Genomic DNA, 23,910 nt, shown 5'->3' with positions numbered 1-23,910 from the left:
GTATGCCTAGAGCCAAGGTTATTGATTGATTAATTGATTGATTCATTGTAGAATAGTTGGTTTACAGTGTATTAATTACTGCTATACAGCAAAGTAGGAGAAGGTAATGGCACCCCACTCCAGCACTCTTGCCTGGAAAATCCCATGGACAGAGGAGCCTGGTGGGCCGCAGTCCGTGGAGTCGCTAAGAGTTGGACACGACTGAGCGACTTCACTTTCACTTTTCACTTTCATGCACTGGAGAAGGAAATGGCAACCCACTCCAGTGTTCTTGCCTGGAGAATCCCAGGGACAGGGGAGCCTGGTGGGCTGCCATCTATGGGGTCACACAGAGTCGGACACGACTGAAGTGACTTAGCAGTAGCAGTATTCCATTATATGTAAGTACCACATCTTTACCTGTTCCTCTGTTGATGGGTATTTATGTTGTTTCTATGTCTGAGTTATATGTCTTATTACATTAAGATCTTCTAGAAAGTTTATCTTGATTACAAAGGGAAAAGTGCTTATTCAGATGGTTTCCTAGGAGAGCAGTCTAGGAACAGAGGTACATAGTCTTAATAACTGTAACCACCTGAAGGATGGCAGCAGCCATATAAGTAGGAATGTGTTCAGTTTCTTGTTCATACCATAACTGGCTTCATACAAAGTGCTTATCTCACCTTCTCTCATTTTGCAATGATCCTGAGGAAACACTTAGCACATTTCAAAGCATTTAGGACAACCCTATGGGGATTGGCCATTCCTAACCTTCTGAGAGATGAGGAAACTGAGGCTGAGTAGCTGAGATATGAAATAATTTCCCAAGGCCAAGGAGTGGCCCAGCTGGCATGTACCCATTTGCACAACTGGTGCTCTGAAGCCTGGCATACATCCTGTAATAAGGAACTAGACCTTTGGATGCAGAAGAAGGAGCTTTCCCCTGGCTTTCACTTTGTCATTGATAAAGAACACTTAGAGACATTTTTTGATTTCTTCAATGATCCTTCTAGATGGGATTCTTTGCTGGACAGGCTACCTCCAATAGGGACCATGGTAAATATTAGTCCCTAGAATGTCCTCTGAAAAAAGGAACAAAAGAGGGAGGAACAAAGGAACAAAGAAGAGTGTTCCTCTTCTCATGCTATCTGAACAGAGTCTCCATGAGACTGAGACCTGGGTCTTGGGTAGCGGCCCCAGATGCTCATTTTGGGGGGAGACTCACATCCAGGGACAGGTAAGTTTCTGGCTTGCTGCAGACTGAGGGAAGAATCCTGGCGTGATGTACACCAGACCTGTGAGAAGACTGGCTGCCAGTGAGCTACCAACCCACCCACCAAAAACCTAGCAAAGCACGAATATACAGCCCTCCCTGGCCTCTGCGGGAAGGAACAGGAGAGGAAGGTGTGGGTCTGGAAATTAAGCTTATCAATTTTTAAAATCAAAGTTAATCATAACAAGGAGGGACTTTACCAAATTGGAACTAGTTGACCACTTCCACTGGGGTTCAGTGGCCTGGCATACAGGAGTGGTTTTCACACTTTGTGTTTTCAAACTGTGGGGTCCTTGTAAAAAATATAGTTTCATGTTTAATAAAAAGTCTAAATTGGATCGTAGCTACAGCTGCAGGACGAGGTACAGGAGCCTACCCCATCACCTGCTCCATCCACAGTGCCTTCAGAGCTCCCTGAAGGTTTGTAAACGATCCTCTGGTATATTTGGGGGAGTTTATATTAACTCTGAATGTATTTTACAAGTGAAGACAAAATTTCAATTTAACCTAATTAATATATTGTCCTATAGATCACAGACTTTAAATTGGTAAATGCCAAATGAATGAAGTTTGTCTGACTTTGTGTATTTCAAGTATTATAGAATTTAAAAATGAAACTTTATAATAGAACTTCTCAGAGACAATAGGCAGACTATATAATGAACTGCAGTACCCCAGTTGTTAATATTTTACTAAATTTTTATCTGTTTTAACCTCCTCATTTTCCCTGGAATGTTTTAAAGATAATCTCAGACTCCATATCCTTTCACCCATAAATATTTCAGTATGTATCTCTAAACTGAGGACTTTAAAAAATTATATACCATTATGACACAAAATCAATAGTAACTCTTTAGTATATGTAATAGTAGCATTTTAACCTTATATTTTAACCCAATCAGTGTTTGTCCAAATATATATCAAAAAATACTAGTTTTCTTCTGTACTAACATCAAAATGTTACTATCCATTAGATATTTACAAAGAATTTTTTTAGACAGAGCGTAAGTCATATTATTTTGAGGAACTTCTGGTTTAAATAAAGTTAAAGAAATTGTCCATTTGTAAGATTCATTAAAATCTTTACTGAATTTTCATGTGACTCTCAAAGAGGGAAATACAGAAAGTTTGGAATTTGACTACTGACAGATTTTTCATGGAACATGAGACTGGACAAGTGTCCTGTGAAATATATAAGAGGAGAAAGCCAATCTCAGCCCTGTGTGAGTGTGCTTAGTCGCTCAGTCATGTCTGACTCTTGTGACCCAATGGACTGTAGCCTGCCAGGCTCCTCTGTCCACAGGATTCTTCAGGTGAGAATACTGGGGTGGGTTGCCATTTCCTTCTCCAGGGGATCTTCCTGACCCAAAAATTGAACCCAGGTCTCCTGCATTGCAGTCAGACTCTTTACTTACTGAGCTATGAAGGATCTCAGCCCCTGGGGTATAAATTCCTTAAGGGTCTTCTTGCATGTATTTTCTAGAGAGTTAAGGACCCAGCCTTGCTCTTGGTGGGCAATGAATAAAGATGTTGAATGTACATCGATTGTCATATTATCAAACAATGAAGATGCTGCTCAGGAAGCATCTACAATTTAATTATGGAGAAAGAGAAATGCTGTTCTCATAGCTCAGGAACCATATTATATGGTGCTATGTTGAATATTATGCCTTTAAATTCAATGAGGTTCCCGTGACAGGCACATCCATGTGGCCACGTTAAGTTCCTCTGTCTGGAAGTCACATGATGAAGATAAAGTTTGCGCAGGGCCTGGAAAGATGAGTAGGGGAGAAGAAGTCATCTGGAATATGACTGAATAACATGAATAAGGACACAGAAATCTGAAAATCATAGTGTGCTCAGGAACCAGTGAGGCCAGCCAGGTTCAGGAGCTCTGGGAAATGAGACCTGATAAGGAGAGTGGAATGTGAGAATATTAAAGAACTTGACAGTCAGTATGGAATATATTATCCAGAAGGCTTGATGATAAGCTATTGGAGAGCAGATATCATATCTTTTGTGGCATCCTTCCAGATATTAACAGAATACCTTAAATACAACAGGCTCAAATAAACAGATATTTATATATGGAATTCCTTTGAATGGAATGCACCATGAACTGATACATTTTAGCATAAACTCATTGCTCAGCATAACTAGCCTACCAGTTACTACTACAGACAAAACTCTTAAGAGGATAGTTCACAGGGTGAGTCTGTTTAGATGGGAGGAAGAAAGAAAAAGAAAACTCAGATATGTGGGTCATTTAGGGGCAGAGATTACCAAAACATAGGGCTCTGTAGTCAGGATGAAGGATGGAGTAGAACACGGAGTCCTATTTTAAAAGGGTTGGAATTTAAAGAAGGTTTAGAATTGGCATTGGTGTTAATGTAATCTAGATGGATGCTCCTCTCAGGATAGTTTGTAGGCCAGTACAAGTCACTGAATCATCTGTTTCTGGACAGAAATGAGATAAGTATTAAAACTGTGAGTAAGCCAGATGGCACGGCTGGACATCCAAGCAAGTGCTTATTTTCTAGTAATTAATTTTTATTGTATTGTACAAAAGTATTAGTTTAAATAGTGTTGAGTGAAAAATGAGTCCTTCACCGCAGATGGTTTGAAAACTACAATCTAGATCATTCCTGAAAGTGCCTTGAGGAATACGTCTTCTCTTGCAGCCAGTTTTTTGTTCTGCATTAAAATAAGTGACTGTTTCTTTGTTGGAAAGCCAGATGGCTTGCAATTATAGGCCATCTTATTAGGGAATTTTGCATCCCATCCAAGGAGCTAAACCCAGCATAGGGAGACTCATGCTTGGAGAGGCCCAAGAGAAGTAGGAGGGACTGAAGCTGCTCATCCCTTCTTCCCTGGTGTGTGGGAGGTATTCTCATTGAGTAGCATAACAGGAGGAGTATTGGCCCTGTTCAAATTATTTTCTTTCTTTCCTTCCTTCCCATTTTCCTCCCTGGCCTCCTTGTACTGACCATGTATCAGTACATTTCCTGTCTTACAACTCTACAGTGTGGCTCTGTCCTATAGGTGACCACCCTTGTTCATACATGTAATTTTATTCTCATCTGCTATTCTGCATTCTGACATGTTGCTTCTAACTAAAAGATGACCTAAGCAGGAACTATGTGACCATTGCATTTAACAGATGGAGAAACTGAGGATGCAGAGAGGATTTGTAACTTACTCTATTCATACAGCTAGAACTCACATCTTCTCACCACCAGTGAAGTGATCTTGACTTCTGGCCATGATAGGAGGCAGATGAGCAGAGCCAAAGGGCTTCCAAAGAGTTTTTAAAATGTTAATAGAACAGCATGTGCAAGGGCCAGCATAGAAACTGGGAGAAGGTTTGTGCTCAGTCAATGTTAGTTTCCCTTCTACAAGAAATGTCAGAAAGTAGCATGGAATGAAGGAAAGAAGTCATGCCTTTAAGCAAAACATGGCCCAGGCTCTTTAAAATCAAGAATTTCAGGGTTAGCATTCTACAAATCCTTTAAGTCAATTTTGCCCCAAATCTTTTCCAACTCATGTTAACTAGCTCCCAATTTCTGTCACTTACTGTTTGACCTCCAGCTGTTTAATCTCTCTGATCCCCAGAGTTTTTCATCTAACAAAGAAGTTTAATACAATTTACTTTGTAGACAGGCTGTGAGCTTTAAAGATAACATGCCTAGCACATAATGGACACTTGATAATTGGTAGTATTGTGTTATGTGTACACCATTTTACACTGACTTTATCGAGTGTAAAACAGTCAAATCAACCAATAGATATTTAGTATCACCTTGACTGAGCTTTGTGTAGAATAGATCTGCTACCCTTAACTACCAATTTGTTAATTCAAAAGTCAGACAAACAAGTCCAAGTGTCAACAATATGCAGCCACATGTAAAGTACAAATGCCTTTATGTATTCACCTAAAAATTATGTATCCTGCCCAAATTCCTCTTGTACGGCATGATATTCGAAGCCTGCAAGGGTGATTTATTACAGTCTTGCAGCACTGTTTCTTCAATGCTGAATATGCTGGAGGAAGATTAAGAGGGAAGACGGAACCGTTTGACAGTATAATTACACACACAACTTTTAATGTTATTGTGTATGTATCAAAGATATTGTATCAAAATTTAAAGATATAAATATTTTAAATTTTGAAAATGAGAACGCTTTCTGTTGGTGGAAAAGGAAAAGGGGAATTTAATAATATGCCATTCAAACTTGCTTTAAATAATTATGTTATTTCAGATCTACAAGATAAACAGTCCACACCACAGAATAGGGCATGGGCTATAATTTAATAAACACATGTCCCACAAGAGTGATGAAGAATATAGCCGAAAGCTGAAATTGGATGCATACATGATCTGGGGGTATAACTTCATTTGTAAAATGAATCACAGTCTAAACTTGGACTCAGTCAACTTATTGAAATCATACTTTCACACGAAATATTGTTTTTCCTATGGGGCACTTTTCCCAGCTTATTTTTAGTTGAATTCTTTTGAACAAAGCACTCCAGTGTTCACCAAGGGCCAGCTAAGGACACTTTTTAGGAACGTCCTCCCTATAGTTGACTCTCTGACCCACCTCCAAAGCTTCTCTAACCTTTCTGATTCCAACTCCCTCTTTCTTAATCCCTTCAAATGAACTCCAGAAAACAAACGTTATGGGGATTTTCAAAATCTGTGTCCATGGATTCTGTAATCTCTCTTTTCCCCCAAGCAAGAGGCCATGTAGTGTGACAGGAAAAATACAGGAGCAGGCTCATAGGAAAGTAGATTGTAAGTCTGGCATGACTATTAATGATCTGAGAACCTTGGGTCAAGTTATTTCATTGGTATTGACTTCAGTTTTTTTCATCTGTATAGAGTGGAATGAACCAGGGAATCTTAAACCAAGAAATTCAACCAAAACATACACTGCTGCAAATTTTCTGCCTTTGTTCAATCAGTGAAATCCATAGACAAGCTCCTCTTCCAGATCCACTACTTATCAACTACATGATCATAGACAAATTCATTTGTCTTTTAACATCAGTCTCCATATCTATAAAGTGAGTAGAGAACAGTATTTTCCTAAAAGGACTTGCTGTAATGATTAGATGTGATTATCTGAAGAGCTGACTCAGCACAGTGGTTGCCTCAGAGTAGATATTCTTTAAAAGTTATCCATTATTTGGCTTTCAAGAACATAATTTTAATTCATTTTGATAAGAGGGCAATAGATGCTGGTAGTTACACAGACGACATTATTTCCAGAAATCTATTTCTCATATCAAACTTTCCTTTTGGGTCCCACCTAGCCTTTTACTGCTCAAGGAAAGCCAAGTAAAGAACAGTCTACGTCCACCTCCCCTCCCTACTCAACCCCTCCTCGGCCACCTTGTAGCAGTGCCAGTTTCTGGAGACACATTTCAGGGTTTCTTCCTGGCAATTCTCTCACTTCCTTCTTTTGTTTAGTCTTTTTCAGTTTGAAATTTAAAGGATGAGTGTCTTCATTAAATTTTAGATTAAATTCTGGAATCAAATTAATTTTATGGGTATTCTAGCTTAATGATTTCAGGTAGAAACTGGGTTGGACTCTCATCTTGGCTGGCACCTGCTTATGTGTTACTTTGATCAAGATACCTTATCCCTCTCATCCTCAAATGAAAAGGGCACATATATCATAGACTTGATGTGAAAAGTATATGAATTGTTACTTATGACAGCACATAGTAAGCAGTATATACTTTGTAGCTATTATTTCTACTGATTAGATTCCTGAGAGAGAGAAGGTATCAAAGAAAGAGCTCCAGATGTATGCACCTCTTATCCAAGATTATACAGCAAGTAGACTGGGGTGAAAAGTCTGAGATTAAAGAAAAATGCTGTTTAGATAAATATTAAGAGTGAAAAGGGCATGCCACAGTTCTACATAGAAGAGAAGTGAAGAAATATTGATTGAATGAAGAACTTGTTCCTGTTTCCTGAAGTGCCCACTACATGCCAGTCATGCTTATCCATCACCTCATCTAGTCCTCACAATAGCTGTCCCTGAAAGTATCAAGAGTCCCCTTTTACTGATGTGTACATTGAGGCCTAGCGAGCTTAGTAGCTTGCCCAAGGTCACACAGCTAGTGAGTAGCAGAACTGGGATTTGAATCTGCATTTGACTGACTTCAGAATCTTTGGTTATTCAGGATGTCCTGTTGCCTTGCAGTTGAAATGGGGCAGGGGTAGGGAGAAATCTGAGGAATAGGAAAAGTGCAGCCAGGGCATCTTTTCTTTTTATTATTATTATTTCTGACCAAACGTTTACTTGTGTCACTTTATACTTTCAGATATTTTTCCTTATGAACCTTAGCTGTACTGCTATTATCTCCCAAGATGCTTCACCATAAAGAAAATTTCTTAAGGATGTGGGAAGCTTGGTAATATTTTTCCCTTGTTTGACAGTAATTTAAAGATTTTCTTTTCCATGTAGAGGGAGGTTAAAGGCTATTAGCTGCTAGAAACTGACCCATTTAACATAATTTTTTCCAAAGATCATTGTTATTCTTAAGTGAATGTTAATTCAAGACATAAAAGTTTTCAAGGTGGCATGCCCAAATTACTCATAGATACTCAAGAAATAGTTAAAGAGCTCAGGATTAGTCATTTTTTTCCAAAGTGGTTTCTTATTTATCTTCTTTTTAAAGCTGAAACCTTAACAAACCCAACTATTGTCGAAATGCATAGGTTTTCTTTTTTGCTGCAGTGATTATTCTTGAAAGAAAATGAGTCTTTTAAGAGTGAGGCTATAAAAACAGTGAAAAGGAAGGGGAAAAAACCATCAGAAAAACTTATTGAAAAACCCTAAAAGGATCAAAGAGTAACTTTCTGGTCTGGCTGTAGCATCAGTTTTAGGATGAATTTGACATCCAACCTTACTGTCCTCCTTAACCAAAGACGTTCAACTTTTTATTGTATTAATTTCAAATTTATATGTGCATAAAGAAATAACCTACTTCCTTGGGAACACGTTCCATTACAGATTATAAATAACACACTGAATCAGTTACTTTCAAGCATATTTTTGTTCTCTAACTTCGTTTTGAGTATCAAACCAAAAGACAGTCCCTTCAAACAACACAGAACTTTTTATTTGTCTTTTAATAAAACCACTCTTCTTTTTTATCACACTTTCATTAAACATTTTATGAATGTACTAAAAAATATTGAAGCCAGCATTCAAGTGCTCCCCTCTCAGAGCAGAATTACACTCTTTCATTCTTCTCTGCGTGTCACGGAACATTCCAGCCAGGCTGAATTGTGGGCTTTGTGGGCCCCTTAGGGTCTCCGTGTGGAATCCAATGAGAAAAACACCAAACAGGAATATAAAAATAAAACCAAAAAACTGGGTGAAGTATTGCTATAGCTTCTTCCACGAAAATCATCTTAAAACTTTAAAGTGTCACTCAAGTCATTAATTTATTCATTTATTTAAATCATTTTACAAATGTTTATCGAGGGCTTGCCATATGCCAGACGCTATTATAGATGCTGTGATATAACAGCGAATAAGTTACAAATCTCTGCCCACAAAGCTTACATTATAGAGAGAAAAGGCAGATAAGTAACTAAAACGCACAGTTGATTTGCAGAAGAGAAGTACAGAGAAGATACAGAGGGAGGAGGTCAGAGGAGTGCTGGTGTGGGTTGGGGATTGCTTCTTCAAATGAGGACGGACAGACAAAGTGATTTGAGAAAAAGACCTGGAAGAGGCAAAGGAGGAAGAAACGTGAACATCTGGAGGAAGGCCTTTCCAAGAGAGTGAACAGTGGGTGCAGACGCCCTGAGGTAGAAATGTGCTTAATAAGCTCAAGGAACAGCACAGAGCCTTATGTTGTGACAGTATTTTTCAAGTTGTTGCTGGTTTTTTTTTTTTTGGAGTTTTGAAAACTTTTTTATTGCAAATTAAAATGTACATGAAAGTAAACTAGAACATTGAATCTTCACGCGCCCTTCACCCAACTTCAAAAACCGTCAACTCGTGGCCAGTTGTGTTTCAACTACATCCAGCCATTTGCTGTTCCCCTCCTCCTCCTGCTACTACTAACACTACTAGATTATTTTGAAGCAAATCCCAAGTGGAATATAATTTCCATCATGAATTATTCAGTATCGATTTCTCAAATTGAGGACTCTACTGAAATATAATCACAGTATCATTATTACAACTAAAATAACAATAATTTCTTTATATTTTCATATATTCAATCAATGTTCCAATTTCTTTGACCATCCATAAATTATTTGCTACAGATTGTTAAAGATCTGAATAAAGTTTTTTTTTTGAATAAAGTTTATACATGATAATTCTTGATTTTTCTTTTCTTTTTGTTTTTATTTTATCTCCTTTTTTTCACTGTAATTTATTTGTTGGTGAACTGAAGTTATATTCTTGTGGAGATTCTCACAATCTCTATTTTCTGTATTGCATCCCTGTTATTTTTCCCCGTTGTCATTTCCCCCGTTATTGTCTCTTTTTCCTTTATTTCTTATAAGCTAGTAATTAGATCTATAGTTTTTTGCTTAACACAGATTTGATTGTTTTTTGGTCAAGAATTATCAAGATCATCAGTGGCTGCTAACATCAAACAAAGCAGGCAATCAGACAGTATGTCCCTCACAATGAAACCACATACCACCATCTATGATATATTCTTGATCAAGTTGTTTTAAGATGAGACAGAAGGGTGGAATTACAGACACTAAATAGGAAACTGTTGAATGCTGTAGGTGAAAAGTAATGATGGTGGTAGCAGAGGAAGTGATGAAAAGAATAAAGTTCTATAAATGGTGCTAACTTGTGATATTTCTTTTGTCTTGGAAAGTAAACATCTAAATGAGGCAAATATTGTTGAACATCTGTTTCTAACAAAGTTTATAATCTTTTCTTTTGTAACAATCAACTTATCAGAGGCTTTTAAAAATAGCTGTTTGTATTTCTCCATCAAATTTGACTCTTTCCACAAAAAAATTATCCTGGGATTTTGATTGGGATAGCATTGCATATATAGATCAGTTCAGTTCAGTTCAGTTCAGTCGCTCAGTCGTGTCCGACTCTTCGCGACCCCATGAATTGCAGCACGCCAGGCTTCCCTGTCCATCACCATCTCCCGGAGTTCTCTCAGACTCACGTCCATCGAGTCAGGGATGCCATCCAGCCATCTCATCCTCGGTCGTCCCCTTCTCCTCCTGCCCTCAATCCCTCCCAGCATCAGGATCTTTTCCAATGAGTCAACTCTTCGCATGAGGTGGCCAAAGTACTGGAGTTTCAGCTTCAGCATCATTTCTTCCAAAGAAATCCCAGGGCTGATCTCCTTCAGAATGGACTGGTTACTAACTATAGTCAATCTTTTTTTCAGATATAGGACTATTCAGATTTTCTATCTCTTCTTGGTCAGATTTAGTGATTTTTGTTTTGAAAGGAAATTGTGCATTTCATTTGAATTTTCAAAATTATTGAAATAATGTTTGCAGTACCTATCTTTCTAAGGTCTATAGGATTTGAAATTATAAACCCCCTATTATTTCTGTTACTGGTAATTTGTATCTTCTCTGTTATACTGATACTTAGTTTATTTAGATAATAGTTCTAAAGTTTTCCTTTTTTTTTTTTTTTTTTTTGTACCATGCTCTACATTTGTTCTCTGTTGCATTCTTTTTTTTTTTCTGTATTACTTTCTTCTTTTAATTTATTTGGCTTTAAAGCACTCTTTCTAAAATCTGTAGATAAGTACATAGAGACTTTACTTTCAGCCTCTTCTCTGTTTAGAGAGACAAATTTCCTTCCCTCTAAGCAGCTGTAGCTGCATCACACAAAACTTGATATATCCTATTTTCATCATGTGGGGTTCAATGTTGTTTTTATTGCATTGTGATTTCTTGTTTGATCTATGTATTTTTAATACTATTTTGATTATTTCTCATATTTATATATTCTTCAATTGTCTTTTGGGTATTAATTTTAGCTTTATTCCACTCTAGCTGGACAATGCACTCTGTAACACCAGTGTTTTGAAATTTGTTAAGATTTGCTTTATGGCCCAGAGTCTTGTTAATTTTGGTAAATATTCCATATGCTTTTGAAAAAAAAAATGTAGTTTTGAATGCAGAGTTCTATGTAGGTCAAGTGTATTAATCATGTTGTTCATACCTATTCTTACTGTGATTTTTTTGTTTGTTTTGCCCTGCTTATTACTTACAGAGAAAGGTGTGTTAAAACTTTCACCTGTAATTGTTGAATTTTTTTTCTCATTTTATTTCTGCCAAATTTTGTTCTATGTATTTTGAAGTTATTTTATTAGGCACAAACACTTTTGTTTATATTCAGCTTCCTATTAATAGACTATTGTACAATTATGAGAAAATATCGTTGTTTTATCTCTAGTGATACTTCCTGCCTTTCTGCCTTTTCCAAAGTAATATAACTACAACAGCTTTTGATTCATTTTTCTTTGTATATTTTTCCCATTATTTTACTTTTGAACTTTGTTTCCTTATATTTAAAGTTATGTCCCTTTAAGCAACCTAAAGTTATTTTTAAATCCTATTTGATTTTCTTTTTAAAAATTATAGTGTTAAATATATTTACATTTAGTGCAATTACTATGTTTGGATTTAAATCTGTAACCCAGTTTGTCATCTCTTTCTCTCTATTATACTAGACTCCTTTTTTTCCCCCTCTCCTGGCTTCTTTTAAAGCAGCAGTTACTGTAATTTTTTTTACTGTTCTCTCAATGTTTATTCTAAGACATTACTGCAAATATCTTTGGCATATTAAATTCTATTTTAAGCTATTTCTGTCACTACCTTAGAAATGGAAACATCTTAGAACACTTGAATACCTTCTGTCCTTCTGAGTTTTGAGTGTTCCATTGTCATATATTTTAAATACATACATATGGATGTATATATATATATATATATATATACACTTATGTATGTATATATGTATGTATGTTAAGCTCCACAAAGCATGATTAATATTCTTGTGTACAATCAGTATACATGTAGATTTTCCCGTCATGTTTATCTTTGCTCTTATTATTCATTTCTGCCAGCATTTCAGTGCTTCCATCAGGGATCATTTTATTTTAGCCTCAACAAAAACTTACAGCATTCTTTAAGCATAGGTCTGCTGGTGATGAAATCTCTATTTTGGTCTGAGAGCATCTCATTTTTTTCTCTTTCCCTTTTGAAGAATTATTATGAGATATAGGAATCTAGGTTGGTATATTTTCATTTTTTTTCTTTGCAGTTTGAAAATATTCCATTATCTTACGGCTTCATGTATTTCTGTTGAGAATTTAGCTATCTGACTTTTGTTCTTTTTTTCCTTGGAAAGTTCTTGATGTGCCGGTACTTTTTTTTTTCTTTTTCTCATCTGTAACATTCACAATATCTCTTCAGCTTGTGAAAGTGTTTTTTCATCTGTTTTGGAAAGTTTTCAGCCATCATCTCATCGAGTATTACTCTTGCTCTATTATCTTTCTTCTCTAGGATTCCAATTATATGTAACTATATTTTTTGCCATGTTCTTGATATGCATTACACTTTTAAAATATATATATTTTCCATTATTTCTCTCTCTGATTCAGCTTGAATATTTTCTTCCGATACAAATTCTAGTTTAGTTATATTTTCTTTAGTTTGTCTAATCTGCTCTTCAACCTGTCTTAAGATGTAACTTTACTTATATTTTTCATTATTAGTTCCCATTTATTTTTAACGTTTCCATTTCTCTTCTGAAATCTATCTTTTTATTGTTATATTCATCACAGTCCTTTTAATGGCTGAGTCTGATAATGGGGCTTCTTGGAGGGCTCAGTGATTAAAAAAAAAAGTATGCCTGCAGGAGATGCAGGAGACTTGGTTTCCATCCTTGAGTCAAAAGATCCCTTGGAGGAAGAAATAGAAACCACTCCAGTATTGTTGCCTGAAGAGGCCCAGGGACATAGGAGCCTGGCAGGCTACAGTCTATAGTGTTGCAAACACTAAGATAAAACTGAGCGTGTGTGCCCCCATGCTGATAATATTGTATGGATCTTGTATAGAACTCTTTATGTTTTCTGTTTTTTTATCTTGTATTTTTGGCATTTATTTTGTCTCTTGGATATTGGTTAATTTTTTAAAATCTTGACTTTGGTGCATGAAAAATTTTTGAGGTGTTGTCTTCCTTCAGTTCTTGGGCACTCAGCTTTCTTTATAGTCCAACTCTCATATCCATACATGACTACTGGAAAAACCATAACTTTGACTAGATGGACCTTTATCAGCAAAGTAATGTCTCTGCTTTTTAATATGCTGTCTAGTTTGGTCATAGCTTTTCTGCCATGGAGCAAGTGTCTTTTAATTTCAGGGCTGCACTTACCATCTGAAGTGATTTTGGAGCCCAAAAATAAAGTCTGTCACTGATTCCATTGTTTCCCCATCTATTTGCCATGAAGTCATGGGATCAGATGCCATGATCTTAGTTTTCTGAATGTTGAGTTTTAAGCCAACTTTTTCACTCTCCTCTTTCACTTTATTTATTTATTTTAATTTTACTTTACAATATTGTATTGGTTTTGCCATACATTGACATGAATCCGCCACAGGTGTACATGAGTTCGCAATCCTGAACCCCTCTCCCACCTCTCTCCCCGTATCATCTGGGTCATCCCAGTGCACCAGCCATAAACAGCCTGTATCCTGTATCGAACATAGACTGGCAATTCGTTTCTTACATGATAGTATACATGTCTCAATGCCATTCTCCCAAATCATCCCACCCTCTCCCTCTCCCACAGAGTCCAAAAGTCTGTTCTATACATCTGTGTCTCTTTTGCTGTCTCGCATACAGGGTTATCATTACCATCTTTCTAAATTCCGTATATATGTGTTAATATACTGTATTGGTGTTTTTCTTTCTGGCTTACTTCATTCTGTATAATTGGCTCCAGTTTCATCCATCTCGTTAGAACGGATTCAAATGCATTCTTTTTAATGGTTGAGTAATACTCCATTGTGTACATGTACCACAGCTTTCTTATCCATTCGTCTGCTGATGGAAATCTAGGTTGCTTCCACGTCCTGGCTATTATAAACAGTGCTGTGATGAACATTGGGGTACACGTGTCTCTTTCAATTCCAGTTTCCTCAGTGTGTATGCCCAGCAGTGGGATTGCAGGGTCATAAGGCAGTTCTATTTCCAGTTTTTTAAGGAATCTCCACACTGTTCTCCATAGTGGCTGTACTAGTTTGCATTCCCACCAACAGTGTAAGAGGGTTCCCTTTTCTCCACACCCTCTCCAGTATTTATTGCTTGTAGACTTTTGGATTGCAGCCATTCTACTTGTGTGAAATGGTATCTCATTGTGGTCTTGATTTGCATTTCTCTGATCATGAGTGATGTTGAGCATCTTTTCATGTGTTTGTTAGCCATCTGTATGTCTTCTTTGGAGAAATGTCTGTTTAGTTCTTTAGCCGATTTTTTGATTGGGTCATTTATTTTTTCTGGAATTGAGCTGATAAGTTGCTTGTATATTTTTGAGATTAGTTGTTTGTCAGTTGCTTCATTTGCTATTATTTTTTCCTATTCCTAAGGCTGTCTTTTCACCTTGCTTATAGTTTCCTTTGTTGTGCAGAAGCTTTTAGGTTTAATTAGATCCCATTGTTTATTTTTGCTTTTATTTCCAGTATTCTGGGAGGTGGGTCATAGAGGATCCTGCTGTGATTTATGTCGGAGAGTGTTTGCCTGTGTTCTCTAGGAGTTTTATAGTTTCTGGTCTTACGTTTAGATATTTAATCCATTTTGAGTGTATTTTTGTGTATGCTGTTAGAAAGTGTTCTAGTTTCATTCCTTTACAAGTGGTTGACCAGTTTTCCCAGCACCACTTGTTAAAGAGATTGTCTTTTCTCCACTATATATTCTTGCCTCCTTTGTCGAAGATAAGGTGTCCACAGGTGCGTGGATTTATCTCTGGGCTTTCTATTTTGTTCCATTGATCTATATTTCTGTCTTTGTGCCAGTACCATACTGTCTTGATGACTGTGTCTTTGTAGTAGAGCCTGAAGTCAGGCAGGTTGATTCCTCCAGTTCCATTCTTCTTTCTCAAGATTGCTTTGGCTATTCGAGACTTTTTGTATTTCCATACAAATTGTGAAATTATTTGTTCTAGCTCTGTGAAAAATACGGCTGATAGCTTGATAGGGATTGCATTGAATCTGTAGATTGCTTTGGGTAGTATACTCATTTTCACTACATTGATTCTTCCAATCCATGAACATGGTATATTTCTCCATCTATTAGTGTCCTCTTTGATTTCTTTCATCAGTGTTTTATAGTTTTCTATATATAGGTCTTTAGTTTCTTTAGGTAGATATATCCCTAAGTATTTTATTCTTTTCATTGCAATGGTGAATGGAATTGTTTCCTTAATTTCTTTTTCTACTTTCTCATTATTAGTGTATAGGAATGCAAGGGATTTCTCTGTGTTGATTTTATATCCTGTGACTTTACTATATTCACTGATTAGCTCTAGTAATTTTCTGGTGGAGTCTTTAGGGTTTTCTATGTAGAGGATCATGTCATCTGCAAACAGTGAGAGTTCTACTTCTTCTTTTCCAGTTTGGATTCCTTTTATTTCTTTCTCTGCTCTGATTGCTGTTGCCAAATCTTCCAGAACTATGTTGAATAGTAGCGGTGAAAGTAGGCACCCTTGTCTTGTTCCTGACTTTAGGGGAAATGATTCCAATTTTTCTCCAATGAGGATAATGTTAGCTGTGGGTTTGTCATATATAGCTTTTATTATGTTGAGGTATGTTCCTTCTGTTCCTGCTTTCTGGAGAGTTTTTATCATAAATGGATGTTGAATTTTGTCAAAGGCTTTCTCTGCATCTATTGAGATAATCATATGGCTTTTATTTTTCAATTTGTTAATGTGGTGAATTATATTGATTGATTTGTGGATATTGAAGAATCCTTGCCTCCCTGGGATAAAGCCCACTTGGTCATGGTGTATGACCTTTTTAATGTGTTGTTGGATTCTGTTTGCTAGAATTTTATTAAGGATTTTTGCATCTATGTTCATCAGTGATGTTGGCCTGCAATTTTCTTTTTTTGTGACATCTTTGTCAGGTTTTGGTATTAGGGTGATGGTGGCCTCATAGAATGAGTTTGGAAGTTTACCTTCCTCTGCAATTTTCTAGAAGAGTTTGAGTAGTATAGGTGTTAGCTCTTCTCTAAATTTTTGGTAGAATTCAGCTGTGAAGCCATCTGGACCTGGGCTTTTGTTTGCTGGAAGATTTCTGATTACAGTTTCAATTTCTGTGCTTGTGATGGGTCTGTTATGATTTTCTATTTCTTCCTGGTTCACTTTTGGAAAGTTATACTTTTCTAAGAATTTGTCCATTTCTTCCACCTTGTCCATTTTATTGGCATATAATTGCTGATAGTAGTCTCTTATGATCCTTTATATTTCTGTGTTGTCTGTTGTGATCTCTCCATTTTCATTTCTAATTTTATTGATTTGATTTTTCTCCCTTTGTTTCTTGATGAGTCTGGCTAATGGTTTGTCAATTTTATTTATCCTTTCATAGAACCAGCTTTTGGCTTTGTTGATTTTTGCTATGGTCTCTTTTGTTTCTTTTGCATTTATTTCTGCCCTAATTTTTAAGATTTCTTTCCTTCTACTAACCCTGGGATTCTCCATTTCTTCCTTTTCTAGTTGCTTTAGCTGTAGAGTTAGGTTATTTATTTGACTTTTTTCTTGTTTCTTGAGGTATGCCTGTATTTCTATGAACTTTCCCCTTAGCACTGCTTTTATAGTGTCCCACAGGTTTGGGGTTGTTGTGTTTTCATTTTCATTAGTTTCTATGCATATTTTGGTTTCTTTTCTGATTTCTTCTGTGATTTGTTGGTTATTCAGAAGCATGTTGTTGAGCCTCCATATGTTGGAATTTTTAATAGTTTTTCTCATTTAATTGAGATCTATTCTTAATGCATTATGGTCAGAAAAAATGCTTGGAATGATTTCAATTTTTTTGAATTTATCAAGGCTAGATTTATGACCCAGGATGTGATCTATCCTGGAGAAGGTTCCGTGAGCACTTGAGAAAAAGGTGAAATTCATTGTTTTGAGGTGAAATGTCCTATAGATATCAATTACGTCTAACTTGTTTATTGTATCATTTAAAGTTTGTGTTTCTTTGTTAATTTTCTGTTTAGTTGATCCGTCCATAGGTGTGAGTGGGATATTAAAGTCTCCCACTATTATTGTGTTAGTGTTAATTTGCCTTTTCATAGTTGTTAGCATTTGTCTTACATATTGCGGTGCTCCTATGTTGGGTACATATATATTTATAATTGTTATATCTTCTTCTTGGATTGGTCCTTTGATCATTATGTAGTGGCCTTTTTTGTCTCTTTTCATAGCCTTTGTTTTAAAGTCTATTTTATCTGATATGAGTATTGCTACTCCTGCTTTCTTTTGGTCTCTATTTGCATGGAATATCTTTTTCCAGCCCTTCATTTTCAGTCCGTATGTGTCCCTTGTTTTGAGGTGGGTCTCTTGTAGACAACATATATAGGGGTCTTGTTTTTGTATCCATTCAGCCAGTCTTTGTCTTTTGGTTGGGACATTCAACCCATTTATGTTTAAGGTAATTATTGATAAGTATGATCCAGTGCCATTTACTTTATTGTTTTGGGTTCGGGTTTATACACCCTTTTTGTGTTTCTTGTCTAGAGAATGTCCTTTAGCATTTGTTGGAGAGCTGGTTTGGTGGTGCTGAATTCTCTCAGCTTTTGCTTGTCTGTAAAGCTTTTGATTTCTCCTTCATATTTGAATGAGATCCTTGCTGGGTACAGTAATCTGGGCTGTAGCTTATTTTCTTTCATCACTTTGAGTGTGTCTTGCCATTCCCTCCTGGCCTGAAGAGTTTCTATTGAAAGATCAGTTTTTATCCTTATGGGAATCCCCTTGTGTGTTATTTGTTGTTTTTCCCTTGCTGCTTTTAATATTTGTTCTTTGTGTTTGATCTTTGTTAATTTGATTAATATGTGTCTTGGGGTATTTTGCCTTGGGTTTATCCTGTTTGAGACTCTCTGGGTTTCTTGGACTTGGGGGATTATTTCCTTCCCCATTTTGGGGAAGTTTTCAGCTATTATCTCCTCAAGGATTTTCTCATGGTCTTTCTTTTTGTCTTCTTCTTCTGGGACTCCTATAATTCTAATGTTTGAGCATTTTATATTGTCCTGGAGGTCTCTGAGATTGTCCTCATTTCTTTTAATTCGTTTTTCTTTTTTCCTCTCTGATTCATTTATTTATACCATTCTATCTTCTATTGCACTAATCCTATCTTCTGCCTCCGTTATTCTACTATTTGTTGCCTCCAGAGTGTTTCTGATCTCATTTATTGCATTATTCATTATATATTGACTCTTTTTTATTTCTTCTAGGTCCTTGTTAAACCTTTCTTGTATCTTCTCAGTCTTTGTCTCCAGGCTATTTATCTGTGATTCCATTTTGATTTCAAGATTTTGGATCATTTTCACTATCAATATTTGGAATTCTTTATCAGGTAGATTCCCTATCTCTTCCTCTTTTGTTTGGTTTGGTGGGCATTTCTCCTGTTCCTTTACCTGCTGGGTATTCCTCTGTCTCTTCATCTTGGTTATATTGCTGCGTTTGGAGTGGGCTTTCTGTATTCTGGCAGTTTGTGGAGTTCTCTTTATTATGGAGTTTCCTCACTGTGGGTGGGGTTGTATCAGTGGCTTGTCAAGGTTTCTTGGTTAGGGAGGCTTGTGTCGGAGTTCTGGTGGGTGGAGCTGGATTTCTTCTCTCTGGAGTGCAATGAAGTGTCCAGTAATGAGTTATGAGATGTCAATGGTTTTGGAGTAACTTGAGCTGCCTGTATATTGAGGCTCAGGGGTGTGTTCCTGTGTTGCTGGAGAATTTGCATGATATGACTTGCTCTGGAACTTGTTGGTCAGTGGGTGGTGATTGGTTTCAATGTAGGTATGGAGGCGTTTGATGAGCTCCTATCGATTAATGTTCCCTGGAGTCAGGAGTTCTCTGATGTTCTCAGGATTTGGACTTAAGCCTCCTGCTTCTGGTTTTCAGTTTTATTTCTACAGTAGCCTCAAGACTTCTCCATCTATACAGCACCAATGATAAAACATCTAGGTTAAAGATGAAAAGTTTCTCCACATTGAGGGACACCCAGAGAGGTTCACACAGAGTTGCATGGCAAAGAGAAGAGGGAGGGGGGAGTTGGAGGTGACTGGAATGAGATGAGGTGGGATCAAAAGAAGAGACAGCAAGCTAGCCAGTAATCCCTTCCTTATGTGCACTCCATAGTCTGGACCTCTCAGAGATGTTCACGGAGTTATACAGAGAAGAGGAGAGGGAGGAAGGAGACAGAGGTGGCCAGGAGGATGAAAGAGGGAAATGAAAAGGAGAGAGACAGATCCAGCCAGTAACCAGTTACCTAAGTGTTCTCCACTGTCTGGAACACACAGAGATTCATAGAGTTGGGTAGAGAAGAGGAGGAGGAGAGAGAAGACAGAGGCAACCTGGTGGAGAAAAAGGAGAGTCCAAAGGAGGAGAGAGTCATTTATTTTTCTGAAGTTGAGCTGCATAAGTTGCTTGTATATTTTTGAGATTAGTTGTTTGTCAGTTGCTTCATTTGCTACTGTTTTCTCCCATTCAGAAGGCTGTCTTTTCACCTTGCTTATAGTTTCCTTTGTTGTGCAGAAGCTTTTAATTTTAATTAGACCCCATTTGTTTATTTTTGCTTTTATTTTCAGTATTCTGGGAGGTGGATCATAGAGGATCCTGCTGCGATTGATGTCGGAGAGTGTTTTGCCTATGTTCTCCTCTAGGAGTTTTATAGTTTCTGGGCTTATGTTTAGATCTTGAATCCATTTTGAGTTTATTTTTGTGTGTGGTGTTAGAAAGTGATCTAGTTTCATTCTTTTACAAGTGGTTGACCAGTTTTCCCAGCACCACTTGTTAAAGAGATTGTCTTTACTCCATTGTATTTCTTGCCTCCTTTATCGAAGATAAGGTGTCCATAGGTGTGTGGATTTATCTCTGGGCTTTCTATTTCTGTCTTTGTGCCAGTACCATACTGTCTTGATGACTGTGGCTGTGTAGTAGAGCCTGAAGTCAGGCAGGTTGATTCCTCCAGTTCTATTCTTCTTTCTCAAGATTAAAAAATGGGCCAAAGAACTAAATAGATATTTCTCCAAAGAAGACATATGGATGGCTAACAAACACATGAAAAGATGCTCAACATCACTCATTATCAGAGAAATGCAAATCAAAACCACAATGAGGTACCACTTCACACCAGTCAGAATGGCTGCAATCCAAAAGTCTACAAGCAATAAATACTGGAGAGGGTGTGGAGAAAAGGGAACCCTCTTACACTGTTGGTGGGAATGCAAACTAGTACAGCCACTATGGAGAACAGCGTGGAGATTCCTTTAAAAATTGCAAATAGAACTGCCTTGTGACCCTGCAATCCCACTGCTGGGCATACACACCGAGGAAACCAAAATTGAAAGAGACACGTGTACCCCAATGTTCATTGCAGCACTGTTTATAATAGCCAGGTCATGGAAACCTAGATGTCCATCTGCAGATGAATGAGTAAGAAAGCTGTGGTACATATACACAATGGAGTGTTAGTCAGCCATTAAAAAGAATACATTTGAATCAGTTCTAATGAGATGGATGAAACTGGAGCCGACTATACAGAATGAAGTAAGCCAGAAAGAAAAACACCAATACAGTATACTGACACATATATAGGGAATTTAGAAAGATGGTAATGATGACCCTGTATGCGAGACAGCAAAAGAGACACAGATGTATAGAACAGACTTTTGGACTCTGTGGGAGAGGGAGAGGGTGGGATGATTTGGGAGAATGGCATTGAAACATGTATACTATCATGTAAGAAACGAATTGCCAGTCTAGGTTTGATACAGGATACAGGATGCTTGGGGCTCTAGGTGAGTGATCACACCATCATGGTTATCTGTGTCACGGAGATCTTTTTTTTTTTTTTTTGGTATAGTTCATCTGTGCATTCTTGCCACCTCTTCTTAATATCTTCTGCTTCTGTTAGTTCCATACCATTTCTGTCCTTTAGTGTGCCCATCTTTGCCTGAAATGTTCCCTTGGTATCTCTAATATTCTTGAAGAGATCTCTAGTCTTTCACATTTTATTGTTTTCCTCTATTTCTTTGCATTGATCACTGAGGAAGGCTTTCTTATCTCTTCTTGCTATTCTTTGGAACTCTGCATTCAAATGGGTATATCTTTCCTTTTCTCCTTTGCCTTTGCTTCTCTTCTTTCCTCAGCTATTTGTAAGTCCTTATCAGACAACCATTTTGCCTTTTTGCATTTCTTTTTCTTGGTTCTGGTCTTGGTCACTGCCTCCTGTACCATGTCACGAACCTCTGTCCATAGTTCTTTAGGCACTCTGTTTATCAGATCTAATCCCTTGAATCTGTTTGTCAGTTCCACTATATAATCGTAAGGGATTTGATTTAGGTCACACCCGAATTCCTACTTTCTTCAGTTTAAATATGAATTTGGCAATAAGGAGTTCATGATCTGAACCACAGTCAGCTCCCAGTCTTGTCTTTGCTGACTGTATAGAGCTTCTCCATCTTTGACTGCAGAGAATATATTCAATCTGATTTTGGTATTGACCATCTGGAGGTATCCATGTGCTTTTGAACTGTGGTGTTGGAGAAGACTCTTGAGAGTCCCTTGGACTGCAAGGAGATCCAACCAGTCCATCCTAAAGGAAATCAGTCCTTTTTTGTTTGTTTGTTTATTTACTTTTTATTTTACTTTACAATTCTGTATTGGTTTTGCCATACATTGACATGAATCCATTATTGGAAGGACTGATGCTGAAGCTGAAACTCCAATAATTTGGCTACCTGATGTGAAGAACTGACTCGTTGAAAAAGACCCTGATTCTGGGAAAGATTGAAGGCAGGTGGAGAAGGGGATGACAGAGGATGAGATGGTTGGATGGCATCACCAACTCAATGGACATGAGCTTGAGCAAGCCACAGGTGTTGGTAATGGACAGGGAAGTCTGGTGTGCTGCAGTCCATGGGTTCGCAAAGAGTCGAAAATGACTGAGCCACTGAACTGAACTTCCTTCAAAACTGGAAGGCAATTAGTGTTGGGCAGCTTACCTTAATTCCATCACAGATTGAAATGGTTGGAGGTAGGCTTTTATGATCCCATTTAAAAACGTAGGATGTTACTAAGACTTCTTCTTGGTAGACCCTGAACTCCAATTTCTTACCGAGTCCCATTAAGACTTCCAGAAACTCTCTACAGCCTTTCAGCTACTTCTTAAAAACCTTTGACAAGTGCTTCAGGGGAAAACTGCATATGTGTGAAGTTTATCTAGGATCTTCGCTTTCTCCTGGGAGCTTCGCTCTTGAAAGCTCTTTTAATTTGGTAAGCTTTCTAATACCTTTAAACAAATGTTTTTAAGACAGATTCTGTTTTATAATTGTTTTTGGCAGGAGTTCTGGTCTGCAGGAAGCTTACCTACCATGACTGGTAGGCGGTGATTACCACACATTTTGGTTTTCTTTCTTTCTTTTTTTTTTTTTGATATGCTAATGATTATGTTCTGTTTCCCTCGCTGGTTTCTTTCATTTCATTATTCTTCTCTTTGTCTTCCTTCTTTCAAATCTAATTTATCAAGACTCTGTCTTAGAATCTGTGGGGTTTTTTAGTATTATACTTTAATGAATTCATTTGCACAAATGAGTCTCAAATCTGTTTATGTAAGACATGTTTTGGGTTTAATCACTTTGTATGTATACCTATCTTTCTCTCAAAAACAGTCTGTTCGTGAAGAATGGGACCTTGGAGTCATGTGAATTGGAGCCAGATCTTGACTTCATCAAGTTTCCAGCTTGATCTTTTTGGTCAAGCCATTTAACCTCTTAAAAAATCTCAGTTTCTCTGTCAAAAATATGCAAATGATATCAACAGGAACATTATGAGGATTAAATAAGGTCATATATATAAAAGTAGTTGACATAGGCCAGACACAGGGTAAGCATTTTAAAATGTGAGCTATTATTCACGATCCTACTGAAAGTGAGGTACAGAGCTTGGTATTAGGGATTCAAAAATATAGTGTCTGTTTTTAGTCTGATACTTCCCCTTCTCTACTGGAGGTATTTCTATTAACATGTCTCAATAATTCTTAAACTAAATATGTCAAAACTGAAGTCTATGCTTTCTTAACACAGAGTCAATCATTCCCAGTATCACCAGTGGCACCTTCATATATTCAGCTGTCAAATATAACAAACATTAATTTTATACTTCCCCTAACCCTCTGTTGTAACCATTACTGTCTCTAGCTGGTTACTTTTCTCGAATGTTTTTGCTTCTTCTGTTTATTTCTTCCTCCTACGCTTTTATCCTAGGATTGGGCCTTTCCCATCTAATGCCTAGATAACTTTAGCTGTTTTTATTTATTCAGGGTTTTGCCCATTTACTAGTTAAATCCTGTACCCCAGTATAAAAATCATCTTCTTGTAACACAATTCCATAAATAAGACACAATTCCAAC

General features: G+C 37.1%; 1 long non-coding RNA gene across 1 annotated transcript; it reads right to left on the bottom strand.

The window, feature by feature from the left end:
• Window positions 1-2,586: 2,586 nt before the first annotated feature.
• LOC120865240 lies at window positions 2,587-23,148 on the bottom strand. The gene is made up of 3 exons (XR_005721338.1): window positions 23,137-23,148; window positions 10,634-10,636; window positions 2,587-2,690 (listed from the first exon to the last, which is right to left on the bottom strand). It is a non-coding gene; the product is annotated as an uncharacterized LOC120865240 (long non-coding RNA).
• Between the last annotated feature and the right edge of the window lie 762 nt (window positions 23,149-23,910).

The sequence above is a fragment of the Oryx dammah genome, unplaced genomic scaffold (assembly GCF_014754425.2).
Source record: "Oryx dammah isolate SB20612 unplaced genomic scaffold, SCBI_Odam_1.1 HiC_scaffold_6, whole genome shotgun sequence".
Classification (NCBI taxonomy): Eukaryota; Metazoa; Chordata; class Mammalia; order Artiodactyla; family Bovidae; genus Oryx; species Oryx dammah.
This window is presented reverse-complemented; position numbering and strand designations above follow the sequence as displayed.